Source organism: Haliaeetus albicilla, chromosome 7 (assembly GCF_947461875.1).
Source record: "Haliaeetus albicilla chromosome 7, bHalAlb1.1, whole genome shotgun sequence".
Classification (NCBI taxonomy): domain Eukaryota; kingdom Metazoa; phylum Chordata; class Aves; order Accipitriformes; family Accipitridae; genus Haliaeetus; species Haliaeetus albicilla.
In genome coordinates this window covers 4,456,976-4,472,003 of record NC_091489.1, presented here as the reverse complement: position 1 = coordinate 4,472,003, position 15,028 = coordinate 4,456,976, and the positions used below count along the sequence as shown (strand labels likewise).

Below are 15,028 nucleotides of genomic sequence, written 5' to 3'. Positions count from 1 at the left end.
TGCATATATGTAAATATGCACAAAACATCCTTTTCTTTAGGGAAAAAAACCAAGTCTATTTATCCTGTAGTCATGGAAAAAAACCAGTGCTGCTGAGGGGATTAAGCCTCTTTGTTTTGATTCCTATGCTTTCCCTTCTTTTAGTGGTCATTGGTTGAAATTTCCCCCAAAGTAGGGTATTCTTCCCAGAAAAGAAGGGAAAGATAGCTCAGTTTAACAACATGCCTTAAAACAAACAAAGGTAATGTGGAAAAAAACCCACAAAAACAACCCAAACAAAAACCAGGGGAAACTGTAAAGTGCAGGAAAAGCCTTCAGCTTACATTGAGCATAGTCTGTCTCTTCAAAAAAAGGAGTCCTCAGCACAAAAAGGCTTTTCTGTACCCAACCCTTTGCTGCATCACCTTCTCTCTTGCGTTCTGGCCTCCTTGCTTGAGAGGAGGAAGGGGAATTCTGAATTGCCATGGCTTGAATGAGCTTTAAATTCTATCTGACAAATTGATGCATGTTTTGGCAATCTGATAACTCAAAGGCAAGAGCGTAGAGCAAGTTCTCCCTTCCCCTGATCTGGCACGTTCCCGTTCCAGCTTGCTGAGCATCATTCCCACAAAAATGTCAGGAGTAACTCCCCCTGTAGAACAAAGGAGGACTGGTTCTTCATTTTCCTCACCTCTTGTAGCTTTGCACCTCATTCTGTTTCCAAGAAGTAGGTGCAGTAATAGCAATTCCGTGGGACACATGTTGTAACATAGGGACTGGCAGACTTTCCCGGGGGAAAGGAAGGGCTTGAGACTTTTTTTTTTTTTTTTTTTTCCCCCCTGTCCCAGATTAGATACTAAATGTGTTGGGACGAACTTAGAGACCTCGTCCTTCAGAGAGGGAAGATGGTACCAGTCACTGTACTGGTGATGTCTTGCTTTCTGTGAAAAATCAGGGTGTCCCTGTTGCTGTTATACTTAGAATTTGATGGCAGTCAGAAAACAGGAGCTATTGCCCTTCACAGATGCTTCTCTTGGGATGCTGCAGGTCTTGGGTCCTGGTCCTGCACTGGCTTTTCTGTCTGCCATTTGGGGTCTATCTTGTGATGCCTTTTGTGTCAATGCCAACAATTGCCAATCCTTTTTTCCCCATTAGTGCACATAGTTCCATAGCGTGTGATTAGTTGAAAAATATTGTGGAGCCTTTAGGACTGCTGTATACCTAACACAAAGTGATACTAGCAAGAAACCGGAGAGTTAAACTACTTAACAGATCCTGCTTGTCACCTTTAAATACACACCTTAGTGTATAAACATAAGTACTGTACACACAGCATGCGCTGCAACCTTAATTCTGCTGTGTCTTTGTCCTTCTGTACACACTGTTACTGCTAGATTGTATTTTCTTTAATGCCAGAAGCTCTGCGTGCTTAGCGCAAAAACTAGCTCTTGGAAGATCGCAGTTTAACAAAGGTTTTTATGCAGAGTGGAGATAAGAGAAGGTTAACATCTTCAGGCAGCAAAGATAATGCTGTAGTCAAGGTCTTAATGTGTTGTAGGGATATCATTCCCCATGAAGAGGACTTTAGGTACGGTCATCAATTGTGCATGTATCCCACTCACTCTGGGGGAGGGGCACCACCAGGTTAGTGCAGGTACCAAATTAATCATGCTTTTGCACAAGGAGGCCTCTGTTAACCAAGTCTGTCTGTATAGCACAGAAGGTTTTATCCAGAATGTGGAAAAATACTTGAAAAAAAACCCTTAGCATCTAGCTTTGCAGAATAAATCTACTTGATGCATTGTACCTGTTGAGGATCTTCCTCTCTATCTAGTTTTAATGCTTGGGAGATGTTCTTAAATAGTGAAGATTATGACAGCTGAGGCTAAATTTTAGCTTGAACCTAATCCCAACAGTTCCTTCAGAAACTACACAGAGAGCAGACAAAACCACATGGAAAATATGAAAGTTTGAAACTAATCCTGTAGGACTAGATGCATAAATTAAAATGTCTGTGCCACTGTTTTTATTTTGAAATACCATTTTATAGCACAGCTTTAAACTCCAGATTCCCTTAATTCAAAATTAAAAGCAAAGCATCTATCAAACATGCCAGGGTTCACTTCACTTGGGCATGTTCTTTGTTTAAAATACCTTGTGTTGCTTTGTTCATCAGGTTCAGATTCTTGATCCATTCCAACTTCACTGAGGCGCTACTGAGCACTGTCTCCCTATGCATCTTCATAGCTCCTTTAGCTTCCTAAGTCAGAGCTCTACGTCCTATACAGTTCATGATCCTTCTCTCCCTCTCTTTCTTTCTCCCTCCCTTCTCACTGTTGCTGGCTTTGTGTTTTTTCCTTTGTTCTAAGCCTTTCCATGTGCTTGGAATAGCTGTCCAAGCAGACTTCACAAAGACCCAGTTTTTCTAAAAATGGTTCCTAAGACTGAACCTATTTCTAGCCACTTCCCAACTCAAAATGCCATACATCATCCTGTGTATGTTTTGTGTTGATTTGTGTGCTCCTTTGGTGCTGTTAGACTAACTTTTTGGAGCTGACTCCTATTTGTGCAGTACATTTTACCTAGTGCACATTGCTCTGCTCATCTAAAGCTTTATATAAATAATGAAAATGTACAGGGCTTGCTGGCACAAGTCGGTAGAGCGCTGCATTTCCTGAGGCTCTGCTTCAGAGCTCTCTGCTTTGTTTCCGGGAGCTCTGCTTTGTTTTTGAGGCTGTTGTGCAAGTATTTTACATAAAGCTTCATGTGAGCTTCAGTTTGAGGCTCATCTGTTTTGCGCGTTATGTAAAGTACACACAGACCTCTGTTGCACCAGAGTATGCAGAATGCAAAAAAGGCTTAGGCAGCTTCCTTTCTACTCCCATCTCTTCCTCAAATGCAGAAATAAAATAACTGAGAACCCTGCCTAGAGCATGGGAGTGAATATTATTGTCCTGAAAGCATGCAGAGCTGTGTGAGGAAGCTGTGTCACCAACCCACAGAACAGCTGGTTTTGGCCAACAGGCAAGCTGTGTGAATGAGCTCTCAGGAAATACCTGCTTAGAGTCACTGTAGTTGTAACTTCAGGATATAAAGCAAATTTGGGTTAAAAAAAGCGTGCATTGATTAAGGAACCCATTTGACATACAGACGGTGTCTTAAGGCATGGTCAACAGCAGCAACCCTCCTGGAAGTTTGCCAAGTTGAGTTATTTTTGCATTGTAAAGTGCCTTCAGATAATTTTTCTGAAGGGTGCTATATAAATAAAACAACTGCCTGATTGATTTAAAGTGAATCTCTTGAATTTTGGCTCCCCCTTCTCCAAATTACATGTGTCTAAATTTCCCTGCTTCAAAAATTAAACTAGATATATCATGGGTGGAATGAGATTAATTTTATTACACACAATAGTTCATTAGTGAAGTAGGAGCAATTTCATGTATTTATGCATAGCCTGCCCAGAATTTTTTTACTGCAGCTCTTTCAGATGTAAATAAAAATATAATGCTCACTGAATTGCTTATTAGACAGCATACAGTAATAGAAAGTGTTTATGGTATTGTGCTGTAGGTTACATTTCAAAATTCCGAGGGAACATCAGGCTGAAATTGGCACTGGGGACCAAACCCACGATTGAGGGTTGACATTTTGGCCAGCAGCGTGGGCTGACCAGAATAACTACAGAGGCAAAAGGTTGAATCATTGCATCCTAGATCCAGGCTCTGCAGTGTGCTGACAAATGGCTTGCACATGTCCTGCGGAAAGCAGAAGCTTGAGCTCAGTTCTAGAAGGCCCAGGAATTCAAATAGGGGCTGAGCCTTTGCAGCCACCGTCCTGACCGAGTCCTGTGAGGACTTCCAGAGCAAAAACCCAGGAGTCTCTATCTTTGTCTTGTGCTAAGGAGGCAACATTTGTCACCGAGAGCTGCAGCAGACTGTGCACTGGATGCAGAGGAGAATGTGTTAGTGTTGCATAAATTCACGTGGAGTGGTAGCCATACGTTTGTGGCTGCTCACCGAAGATTCTCCCTATGTAAACTGCACGATGTTTATGTGCCTGCATCTGTTTTTGTTGAGTAGGTACCATATGTGAATCTGCTTTTTTTTTTTTTTTTTGACGCCACAAGTATCTTTGTAGCCCAGTTTATTCCTACGTACATAAGAGCAGCTGGCAGCTGGGTGAGACTAGCAGACCTGTTAATGTCAATCCTGAGTCAGTCAGCAGGATCAATGTTTTGAGGCAGTTCTTTTTCCCAAGTGGCTGATCACAGGAGCTGCACAGAGATTTCTGCTTCTGGAACTGAATTCTTTTTCATTATGCGGTAACATCATGTTGCAACACAATTAGAGGAGCTATTCCTAATCCTGCCTCCCTTTGCTATTATTTTCAGATCTCTATCTACTTGGTAATAAATACGTGTCCTCTTGAAAGACACACAAACGGTGACGATGAAATTGTATATTTTCAGCTAATCACAGAATAAACCTGTGCAGCTTTGTCTGGTGTAGTGCAGTTCTCATTCTTTTCTGCTCAGAACTGTTAAGGCTATGCAAGGTGACCTTCTGATATGAACCATTATGCTGAGGCCATCAAACTCACCTCATGTTGGGCAACAGAAGAAATTAATCTGTATCTTCAGATGTCGTTACTGGTCCTGCTAAACCCTTTGGACTCACTTGAGCACTTCTAGAAAGCTTTTATAAATCTGATTATTTCCCTTAAAAAAGATTTGTGTATTTTTACTTAAGGAATAAAGTGGACATTATCTTCTTAAAAGATACAGCTAGGGAATGGTTAAGTCTTTTAATATCCCTAGGTGGGAATTAGGGAACAAGAATGGATGCTTTGTAAGGAATTACTGGTTATTATTACAGACTTCTGAAAAACAGACATGAAATTAACAGTTGTGTGTCATTTCATTACTGCTTTGGCAGTCTGCTTTCTTTAAGGGTAAGATGGTTGCTAGGGCTTTGTAGTGAATAACCTTTTTGTATTCGGCTCAAGGCAGAGTATAATTATTTTATAATTTTGGTTCATGGGGCCCTTTTAGACATTTTCAGGAAAAAAAGAACTCGGCTTCTGTTAACCCCCCTCATACTCAGTTGCCAGTGATGGGCATGTCACAGCAACAGGAGAAGCTCTGTGTCTGTCCTCATCATCTGCACTGGATATTTGCCTGAGGATCTGGCTATCACAGTGAGATGAAGGCAGACTTGACATTGTTACAAGCTGGCACTGATTGACTTTGAAAAGTGAAGTTCCCTGTCAAGGTATGTGTCTGGTTTAGCGGTATCATCACTGTGCAGAGGTGAGGTGGTGGACAGTAGCTGCTAGGAGTGAAGGAATTGCACATTGGGTTAAAGCAGATATCCTGCAAACCCACATAACTCTTTGGCTTCAAAGGGAAAACTTCTAGGAGTCAACAAACTTACCCTTCCATGTGGTCGTAGTAAACTTCCCTCCATCAGACTGTTTTGGGTTTTTTTTAGGATGTGACCGGTTTTTAGTCAGTCTGAATTAGCTGCGTTACAACTGCGTACGGTGGGGCAGTGAGATAGCGTAAGGGTAGGATCTATCAGATCAAAAGCGGGTGTCGAACACGGGCATCTCCATCCGAGCTGCTTATCCTGGGCCACTCGGTAGTCCTGGAGAGCAAGTTCATGGTCGATCACCCAAAGGTGTGATTTGCCCCACCTGACTGCAAGTCTTCCCTGCTTGGTCAGCTAAATCATGCTTTAAACTCCAGACTACGTGGGCTATCTTTCTGTGGGCTGAAATGGCGGCAGGGTAGAACGCCTGCGGTCAGACAGGTCCCACGCTCTGCCCGGCCTGCAGTGGCACAGGTGAGCCCACACCTACCAGATAGAGCACCCTCCTCTTTCTGTCCTTTAGTGCACTGTAAGAACGCAGCTACCGTCTGCTGTGCGTTGTACCTTATTGTTTGATGAACTGCTTGCAGTCCAGTGCTGCAGACATTATGTTTTGGGTTTTTTTTCCATTGCTAATTGCTTTGCTACATGTGCAAAGTCTCAAATGATGTGAACGCCAATAAAAAACCCCGTAAGTTAGCCTTGCTGGGAGCTATTTAGAATTGCAGACTATGTATTTATGGGTTGGAAAGTGTTTAAAATGAGAGGAAACATATTCTTGCTTAAGGTGTGGCTTTAACTTGGGATCCATCACTTCTGCACGTTGCTGTAGCAACGCTGCAATGGCATGGGAGTTCCTTTTATGGCTGATTTCCGAGCGGAGCGTGGCTGGAGCTGGCAGGCTGTGTTACCAAGCAACCCAGTCCTATGCTCCCGTAACTAGGAAATGCAGCCGGTGCTTTTTAATATTGCCCATGATTTTGATCATATGTTCATTCTGTCAACATTTGTCTTTTGGTGTGAAATAATTCCTATGGAGTACTACAGAAAGATCCCTGTTTTATGGGGATTTCCCTGCCCCCCCCGCCGCCTTCCCTCACTTGAATGTTCAATGTGGGAACATTCATAGGAAGGCAAAGACAGCAGTCCATTTATTTAAAAAAAAAAAAAAAAAAAAGTTCTATTCAACACGTGATGCTGAAGAGTAATTAAAGTGATGCCATCTGCACCGTGTGAAAAGAGAGGCATCCTTAGCTTCCCAGGTTTGCAACTGATCAGATGTCATGTTTCAAGACAAGCCTCCCGAAACACAGGTGTTGAAATGCATTTTGAAAGTTTCTTCTAGTTCCTGCTCTGATACTGGTTCCTTTTGTGGTTTTATCTTCCCTGTACTTCAGAGGGCTTTTGATAATAACCTGCCTTGTGGAGGAGGATGTGAATTAGTAAAGCTTAGGAGATCATGACGAAGATGGATGATGAAATTAAAATGTAAAGTTGTGTTAAATATTTATATTGTAGTCATATCCTACCCCAGGTTGCTTGTCAGGTCCCCCCTGAGAGTCAAACAGATGCAACGGCACAGGCTCTATTGCCAAGAACAGTCACCTTGATTTGAACAAGAGGAAATAGTTTATGCAAGGATTAACTTGAAGCACACAACCCCTCCTATTTAAGCTGATAGAACTACACATATGTTTAAAGTTAACTTCAACGACTTTGTTGTATTGGAGACCTCCCAAGGGTAGGTATGACAGACTGTAGATGGTGAGTGTCAAAGTAGGTGTTTGTTTCGAGACCGCCGACGTGTGCGTGGCAGAGGTGGGATCCTGGCGAGGTGTGGAGTTGCACACCCACGGATCGACGCGTGCAACATAGCGCCCATGTTCAAAGCGGCAGAATAGAGCTGAGATGAAATCACAGGCGAACACATTGATTTGCTGGTTTTGAACTGTGTTGTGGATTTCCTTGTATTTTATGGATCTTCTTAACACTGGCAGCTGGAGAGGAGGAAAGAATGTGGCATGTTATCCCCAGTGGCTGCAACCTGCCAGTGTCTTGTTTTGAGCCACCTCCTAAACATCCACTTGCAAGTTGATTGCGTTGGTTTTTATGACCTTCTTTCACATGGAGTAACCCTTTTCTTCTAATTTCATGTGCAACCTGTAAGTGCATAGGATCTTGAAAACTGCAGGGGCCTATATGTCAGCCTCTCAGGTTATTAAGCATGTGATGTTCCAAGATGGTAGTTAATGACCTATTGTGGTGGCAATTCTTTCTGTCCTCTGAACAAGGAAAACTAGCAACGAGGACTTATTTGATACGTTTGGTGTTGCAGAGAAATTGTGACTTCTTGTCTCTAGTAGTCTTCCTGTAGTGTGTTTCAGAAGACAGCGTGGACAAGCATACAGAGGATATGCTGCAGTTTGGATTGGTAGGTGCTGTTTGTCAAGGGAGGTCAAAGGTAGTCTGTGAAGTACTGGATTTGACATTCTGTCCATCTTTTCTGGTTTGCTCTGGCACTGATCAGTGCTTTTAACTGGGGTAAAAAAAAAAAAAAAAAAAAAAAAGGAAAAGCAAACCAAACCTAAGGTATCTGTTTATTTTTTCAAGGGCAAACCACTAACCTTGGCTGTAGAATTCATATATCCCAAAGCCTGAGATTAATTTGCGCACATACTTCTTGAAACAGATGCAAACATTATTTTTGGTTGCACAGTGTTTATTGGGTTTGGTGGGTTTTTTTAACAGCATGTAAGAATTCATTTGGATACAGCAAGACAGGTTCCTAGATGATTTAATTTGGTATCGCTCCACTGTCCTGAAATGGGCAGTACTAACTTGTTACACCAACGGTAGATGTGGCCCTTCATATCTTGTATCAGTTTTCTTCTAAGTAACAATCACACCTGCCCACAGTGATATTTAACATTACTCAATCCTTGTAAAAATGACAAACTTAACATCAACACTAAATTGACTGTGATTAGTCACATATGTCAGCATTAACAAATGATGACACCTAAAAATGCCCTGTGTGCTTTTATTTCAAATTTTCTGTTACGTTGTGCTGTGCATTTACTGTTCCCCCAAGAATGCTCATTGTCAGGGGAAGTAATTTCACATCCCACCTATTTAGCAAATAGATTGTGAAAGTTGATCTTTGTTGTTTTGAGAGAATAATTTTTATTACCTTCAAAATAACTGACCGTCCTTATTTTAATCAGGTGCATGTGTCCCAGCCTTCACTGAGGCAGACCAGATTCTAAATCTTCATACCTTGTACAATTTCAATCCAGTCTGTTGTCAGCTGTAACTGGTTCTTTTAATCTTTTGTAGTAAATGTCAGGTAAGGAACTGACAGTTCTGAAGGTAACAATTTCCCATTTATCCACAGTCTGTGTAATACATGAGTGGATACTTACTGCTCGTGAATGACCATTGCTGTCAATCCAATTTAAAATCTGTTCTTTTCTATACTTCTGGAAGGATTCTGCCTGTATAATTTATCTGTAGGTTATGGAGTGGTAGTGAATTAAAGTCTACATTCAATTTATTAGTTGTATTTTAAATATTTGATCACAGTGAGGCTAAAGATTCAATACCAATGTGATAAGTTATGAATATGCATTACAAATGACCGTAGTATTTGAAATGGATCAGACGAAAAAAAATCCTTACATTTGTGAGAAAATTAGGTGTCTCTTCCTTCCCTATGTGGTGTGGTGTGGTGTGTACTATAGGATGAGATGGCACATAACGAAGCTGCTGTAGTACTGAAGATACAATTTTGGATTGCTCTTGTCATGTTTTTAACTCTTAAGCTGCCTTCAGCTCTCGTTCATAGAATGAAGCTTTTAATACTTGATTCCCTTTCTTGCACTCTGTTCTGTACATGCATGAAGAAACAAAGCTGAAACAAGGGTGTGAAAAGGCGTCCTGTATAAAGCAGGTCATGTCTTTATTTACTGTAGTACTTTCACTCTGTTTATGCAATGAGCTTAATGCTGCTTCAGGCAGAATAAGGCCTTATATTTGTATGTACACATCTGCAGTGCTGTGTTGTCGTTCTTCTGCCTGTACTCCCATTGAATAGTAAGAACCAGATTTCAAAAAATAGGCCAAATATCTGGTAAAATCGGAACTCTACAAATTTATTTTGAAGTATTTGTTCATGAGTGTCACAGATTTGCTAGGTGGTGATCACTGTTGAAAACCTGTCGCTAATTTATTATGTAAATTATGCCATTAGGTTAAATGGATCAACTTGTAAGTTAGCATGCTATCCAACGTGAGTTATGCTGGTAGAATCCATCCTGGTAAGAAACACACATTTGACTAAATTATATTTACATTCTCTGCTCTCTTTATGTGATGGTCACCCCCCATGTGTGTCATCTGAATGCATTCCAGGTTATGTGGGAATGTCTTAGTGGCAAAATGTTGATTTCATTAATTTTCAGCAAGAGAAACACATCAAAAGCCAAGACACGCAGGGAATAAGTGACTGGAAATGACAGTGCTTCATCTAAGGAAAAGGGAAAAAACCCAGGACAAATATTTATCTACTGTTTTGTTGAGGGATTCCTTTTCTTCTCAGACATGAAGAAATCGGTGCAAGACAAACATGCTAGCAGCTACCATCCGTGTTAGCTCCTTTTTGTGCTTGGTATGTCAAGGAAAGAAAAAAAAAATTATGACTCATTGTTTTCCAAGGATGCTGCTTCCTCTGCAGATATTTACAGGTTGTTTTTTAGGAAAACTTACAGTTTGCAAACTGCCCACTGAATTTCCATTTTTATTGCAGGGTCATATTATTACTGCATAATTCCTCATATAATCACATAGGTTCTGCATTTAATGCTCGATTAAGGAAAAAAATGCATTAGCTACTCTTATAGTATTATGTCTTTTACCATAGATCTTTAAGATAACGTAGTCTTCTCTTTTCCGTTCTAGAAACATGGCTGTTGGTCTGGAAGAGCTCTAGCTTCTTTGGAGCAGGAACCTGACATTTTGTACTGAAACAGCCTAAAAACAGCCTCAGGGTCATACTGTCACTTTAAAAATTAACGCATCCAACACTTAACACCTGGTAAGTACTGCAAGTGTTACTTTCAAAACTGAAAGTTATTTTCGTTTGGAAAGCGTTCCAAAGCTTGACAATGTTTCCCACATATTCGTACTGTCTTCCAACTGGAAAAAATTTGGAAAATAGTAGTGAAGTATGTGCATATGTCAGGAGGGAAAGCTCACTCTACAAAAGCCTGCAAACATGTTTGGAAGCAATCTTTTTCCAAGTACAGTTGAAATTAAGTGAAATCTTATTTTTCTAATAAAAATATTTTTGTCAAAATTTTCTGACCTCTTCAAATTCTCCTACTGATGATGAAGCATGGAGGAGAGAATAAGAATTTGCTTTTCCTGTTTCTTCTAAACAACAAACCAAAGACTAGAGAAAATGACATTAAAACAATGAAAATGGTGTTAGAATTGCAAAGCCAAGGATATAAGCAATAGGAGATGAGGGAATTGAGGCTCCCATTTGATTTCATTCATCACTCATGCCTGAGCTGTCTTTGCCATGGGCCTCATTTTCTTTTGCATCACCTATTGGGTTGTTATTAACACCAAGGCAAAGTATGCATAAAACACATAAACATTACTTCTTTAGAAATACTGTAAGTTGACTGCACAAGAATAAATAACTGCATAAAGCAGAGGGAACAATGCGCTGGACTTATGTCTTCCAGCTCTTATCTTTTCATTATACTTTTAACTTGTTTGCCTGCAGTTGTGTGTTTACACTGTGCTGTCAAAAGCCCCAGCAGTGGAGCTGTGGTATTTTCAATGGAGCCGTGGCAGACATAGCTAAATTACTGGTGTAAAGAACCTTTGGCTTTTTTACAGTACCGAATAGATTTGTCATGAACACTTAGCAAAAATAGCATCTGGAAGGCCAGTTGGAAGCAAGGAAAAAGGGGAGGACCTTTACTGCATATGAATAGTTAGCTGAAAGGCAAAAATCTCTTTAGATTGGCAGCTCCTACCCTCAACAACTGTCCCGACAGCTCAGCAACACTCATCTGCTCAGCTTCCTGTTCCAGAAACCAGGATTTTTAGTCCCGTTGTTGCTGATGAGGTTAATGTATGGCTCATGGTAATGGCAAGTGAGCAATTGAATATTCCCCAGAAGGCTCAGCATTTGTTTTCTAAATAGAGAGAAGAAACAAAAGGGAATCCTGCTAAAATTATCCCTGGTATTATAAACAAATGCAAACAGCTGTGGGAGCTCTGGCTGGCTTTGGTGGTCGGTTGTAGCTTCAAAAGGGGGTTAATTTGCCCCACTCTCACCTATAGGTGTCACTGCCATGAATTAAACAAACTATAGAAAATTTCAACAGCAACTGAATAAACAAGCTGCGTTGAAATAGTGTTGGCTGAATAAATGACTAGTTTAATGGCATCCACTGGAGAATGGTTTTGTCAATACCGCTTATACTCCAGTATCGTAAATAAGGAGGTTTGGGACTGTAGTATCAGCATTTGTCAGATTATGGATTTCTCCTATATTGGAAGGGAATATAAAAGAGCCAGAATCAATGTAGGACAGTTAAAGCATGGTTTGCATGGCTGGGAGGCACGTGATGAGGAGCAGGTTGCATGGTGTTGCCTTTATTGTGTGGCAAAGGCGAGGCCTACGTTGGGGAGACCTAGTGCCTAATCTCAGCCCGCATAATCTCTGTCCCTTCTCTGGGAAAACTACCTCTGGGTTTTTATGGCCAGTTGGAAATGCGTGTCTGAGAACTTACTTTGGAGAAATGTCCCTAATTTTTGAAGCTTGCCTGTAGGGAAAGAAATTAGCGTTTATTTTATTTAGCCACTATTAAGCCTATTTATAGGATGGCCATTCAATTATCCGTACCTGGTATACAGTAGATGCTCTGAAAGCTAATTAACTAAGTAACTGGAGCAAATCCGCTATTAGGTATGCAGGGAAGGTAATGCTGACAGAAACCAACAACAGGGGTGAACAATTAAGCAGATGGACAGTTCTGCAAATGACTGTGGAATTTACAGTGGGAAATGTCTTTCGAAGGCAAGGAAGTTTTGCTATTTATTTGAATGGAGCCAGGATTTCACCTTGAGCTTTTGAGGCCAACAGGGACCATGGACATAGGTAGTGTGACCTCCTGAAAAACCTGCGTACTACAGCGTAGAACGGCTTACCTGGGATGCAAAACCCCTGGAGAAAAGAGTTCATAGGATGCAAAAGCAAAAGATGGGGCTAAGGTGGTGTCAGATCAGGATCATCCAACCCTTGTTTTTGTGTGTTTTTTCTTGTTCCTGTCTGAACGTGAGTAAAAGGTTATGCTGTGCCCTCAGTCTAACATGGGTGAAGCTACATAAGCTGTGAGAAAGGTTAATTTGAACATAATCATTCTTTTCTGTACTCTGTGATACAAATGGTTTTCAAAGCTTAAGTGCTTATTTTTGGGATTGACAATACGCAGCTCTCTATATTGGCCCACAAAAAAAGTAAAAATAGATCGATGGGGATTGTGCAGATGTATGTGAATAATTCTTGGCAAAACCTGTTATATATTCCTCAAATGCTAAATCTTAAGACATTTCACTCTTTCTCTCATTTCCAGTTACATGTTTTGCTGCATTTAATCTTTTTTTATATGAGATCATTCTCAAATATTGCAGCTTGTGAATGGTTTTCCTGGTGCTGGGCTTTTTTTTTTTTTCTTTTTTTTTTGCCTTCTCTTAAAGCTTCTTGAGTGTCCTAAATATTATTTCTATAATTGAACATCAGATGGATTACTGGAATTAACAATGTCTGTGTCCTCAGTCATTTGCTGCTGTTGTGCTATGTCCTTACTGGTAGATTGTGCAAAGTGTGTTTGAAGAATGTTTTCCTCTTTAACTTGCTCAGATATTTTTCTGTTCATACACACAGGTTTCATAGCTGAAACTTTCAGCAAGTTTTGAAGGCAGCCAAGAAGGAACTTTAATGGCTCTCCTGGAAGTCGTTCAAAAACCGCTCCCATTGACTGCATCGGATATTGTATAAGGCCCCAAAAGCAATTTCCAGGGATGTATAAGGTAAGAGATGATAATTTGAATACTGAAGGCCTGTATTAAGAATGCTTTTGGAAGGTGACATTGAAACTTCTAAGTGTATCTTTTTGCCATACAAAAAAATGTATCTAAATCTTAAACTTCCTGGGTCAGTTCTTTTCTGTGTTAATTTGGGTCCAGCACATACTGTACTCTGCTCTGTGGCTTTCCAGAAATTCTGGTACCCAGCCATTAGTTTAGATAGTCCCTTTTCCCCAGGGTATAAGAATTATCTGCCTTATGCTCGAAAACATAATCATAGAAAAACTATTTCAAACTCCAGCACTCCCCAGCACTGCCTCTTAGTGAACCTCCTCTCCCCCATGAATCCAGCTTGGGCTCCCTGTACCTCCTGCCAGGGTCTCGCTGTCCTCAACAACAAAAAAAATCATCTGCTGCCTCGACAAATGACTGTTTCCCATCAGAGTCACTCGGACTCTGAGGTGTTTTTTCATGTGTGCTTGGTTTTCCTATTCTAATAAATCCAGCCTTGATCAAATCATCTCACCAAGCTACAAGGAGTCTGTATTACCCATACGTAAGGAACAAAGCAGAGATAATGCTCCACCAGGACACACGGAAATCACAGCTTATTCTCTATAGGAATATTCTAGTTCCTGCTCAAATCTGAGTTCTTGAGCACTATTTCAGGACGCTTCTTTTTGGGATTACCTTAACTTTAAGCTCTTGAATGCTTTGATTTCAGGAATTGTTTGGTGGGTTTTTTTGTTTTTTTGTTTTTTTTTCCCCTCTCAAGTTAATTGTTCTCACCTCTGATTTAACTTTTCATCTTCTGCACCCAGACTTTTTCAGGACACAACTCCTGAAGCTATTGTTCCAAAAGCTGGACTACAAGGTTACTTTTGCCTCCGAGGTCACGCTCTTTTTGCAGGTCTATTAACAACATGACCTCAGGAACACTTGAAGAGTCAATCATTAACTCAATATTAGAATGTAAGCCACCTCTGCTAGAAATTACTGTCTGAGGGTAGACAGCCCAAGAGGTAGGATGGAGACAAACTTCAGGCACTGTCCATAGAAGAGCATTAGTGTTACAGTGGGGTTATACTCTCAGATCTCTAGATGTAAGGACTCATCGTGACCAATTCAGGGTGACCTTTGTCAGCCGCCAGTCCAGTACTCCTTCTGCTCTGGAGTAACAGGAGTCCTCAGCATTTCCTGAACATGGGTAGTTTATAAATTTCCTGTTTGACTTTGCCTTGGTCTTGCCTTTCCCCTTGTTCCAGACTCCACCTTTGAGGTGACTATATTATCATAGTGTTCTTTGTTTTGGTACAGTCAACATTCCCCGTGCATCCTAATCATGAGTGCTTGTAGTAAAAAATCGTACAGATCGCCTCTCCTTCATACCAGTGGCCTGGCTGCTGTTTTTCATTCAGCAAAAGAGTGTGAATGATCTCCATCTCTTATAAAAGTGAGCATAATTTGGAGTGTGGGGAAAGTGAATCTTTCCCCAGGCTGGGTTTTTTACTGTCTTTCTTGTGATTCTGACTGGAACAAACTAGTCAGGCGTGTTTCTTGTCTGAGCTCCAGAT

The 15,028-nt window shown here is 40.8% G+C and overlaps 2 protein-coding genes across 3 annotated transcripts in view; both read left to right on the top strand.

Moving 5' to 3' along the window:
* TANC2 (tetratricopeptide repeat, ankyrin repeat and coiled-coil containing 2) overlaps positions 1–15,028 on the top strand; it is a 288,324-nt gene that overhangs the window by 5,646 nt on the left and 267,650 nt on the right. Inside the window, exons 2-3 of one of the 2 annotated variants that reach the window (XM_069786690.1) lie at positions 10,305–10,440; positions 13,312–13,457. The gene's annotated coding sequence lies outside the window, so the exon portion shown is untranslated. Of the gene's footprint in view, positions 1–10,304; positions 10,441–12,334; positions 12,703–13,311; positions 13,458–15,028 lie in introns of those variants that run through there. The other variant, XM_069786691.1, reaches the window with a different exon arrangement.
* Positions 1–15,028, top strand: part of MRC2 (mannose receptor C-type 2) — a 93,152-nt gene that overhangs the window by 76,378 nt on the left and 1,746 nt on the right. The window lies entirely within an intron of this gene.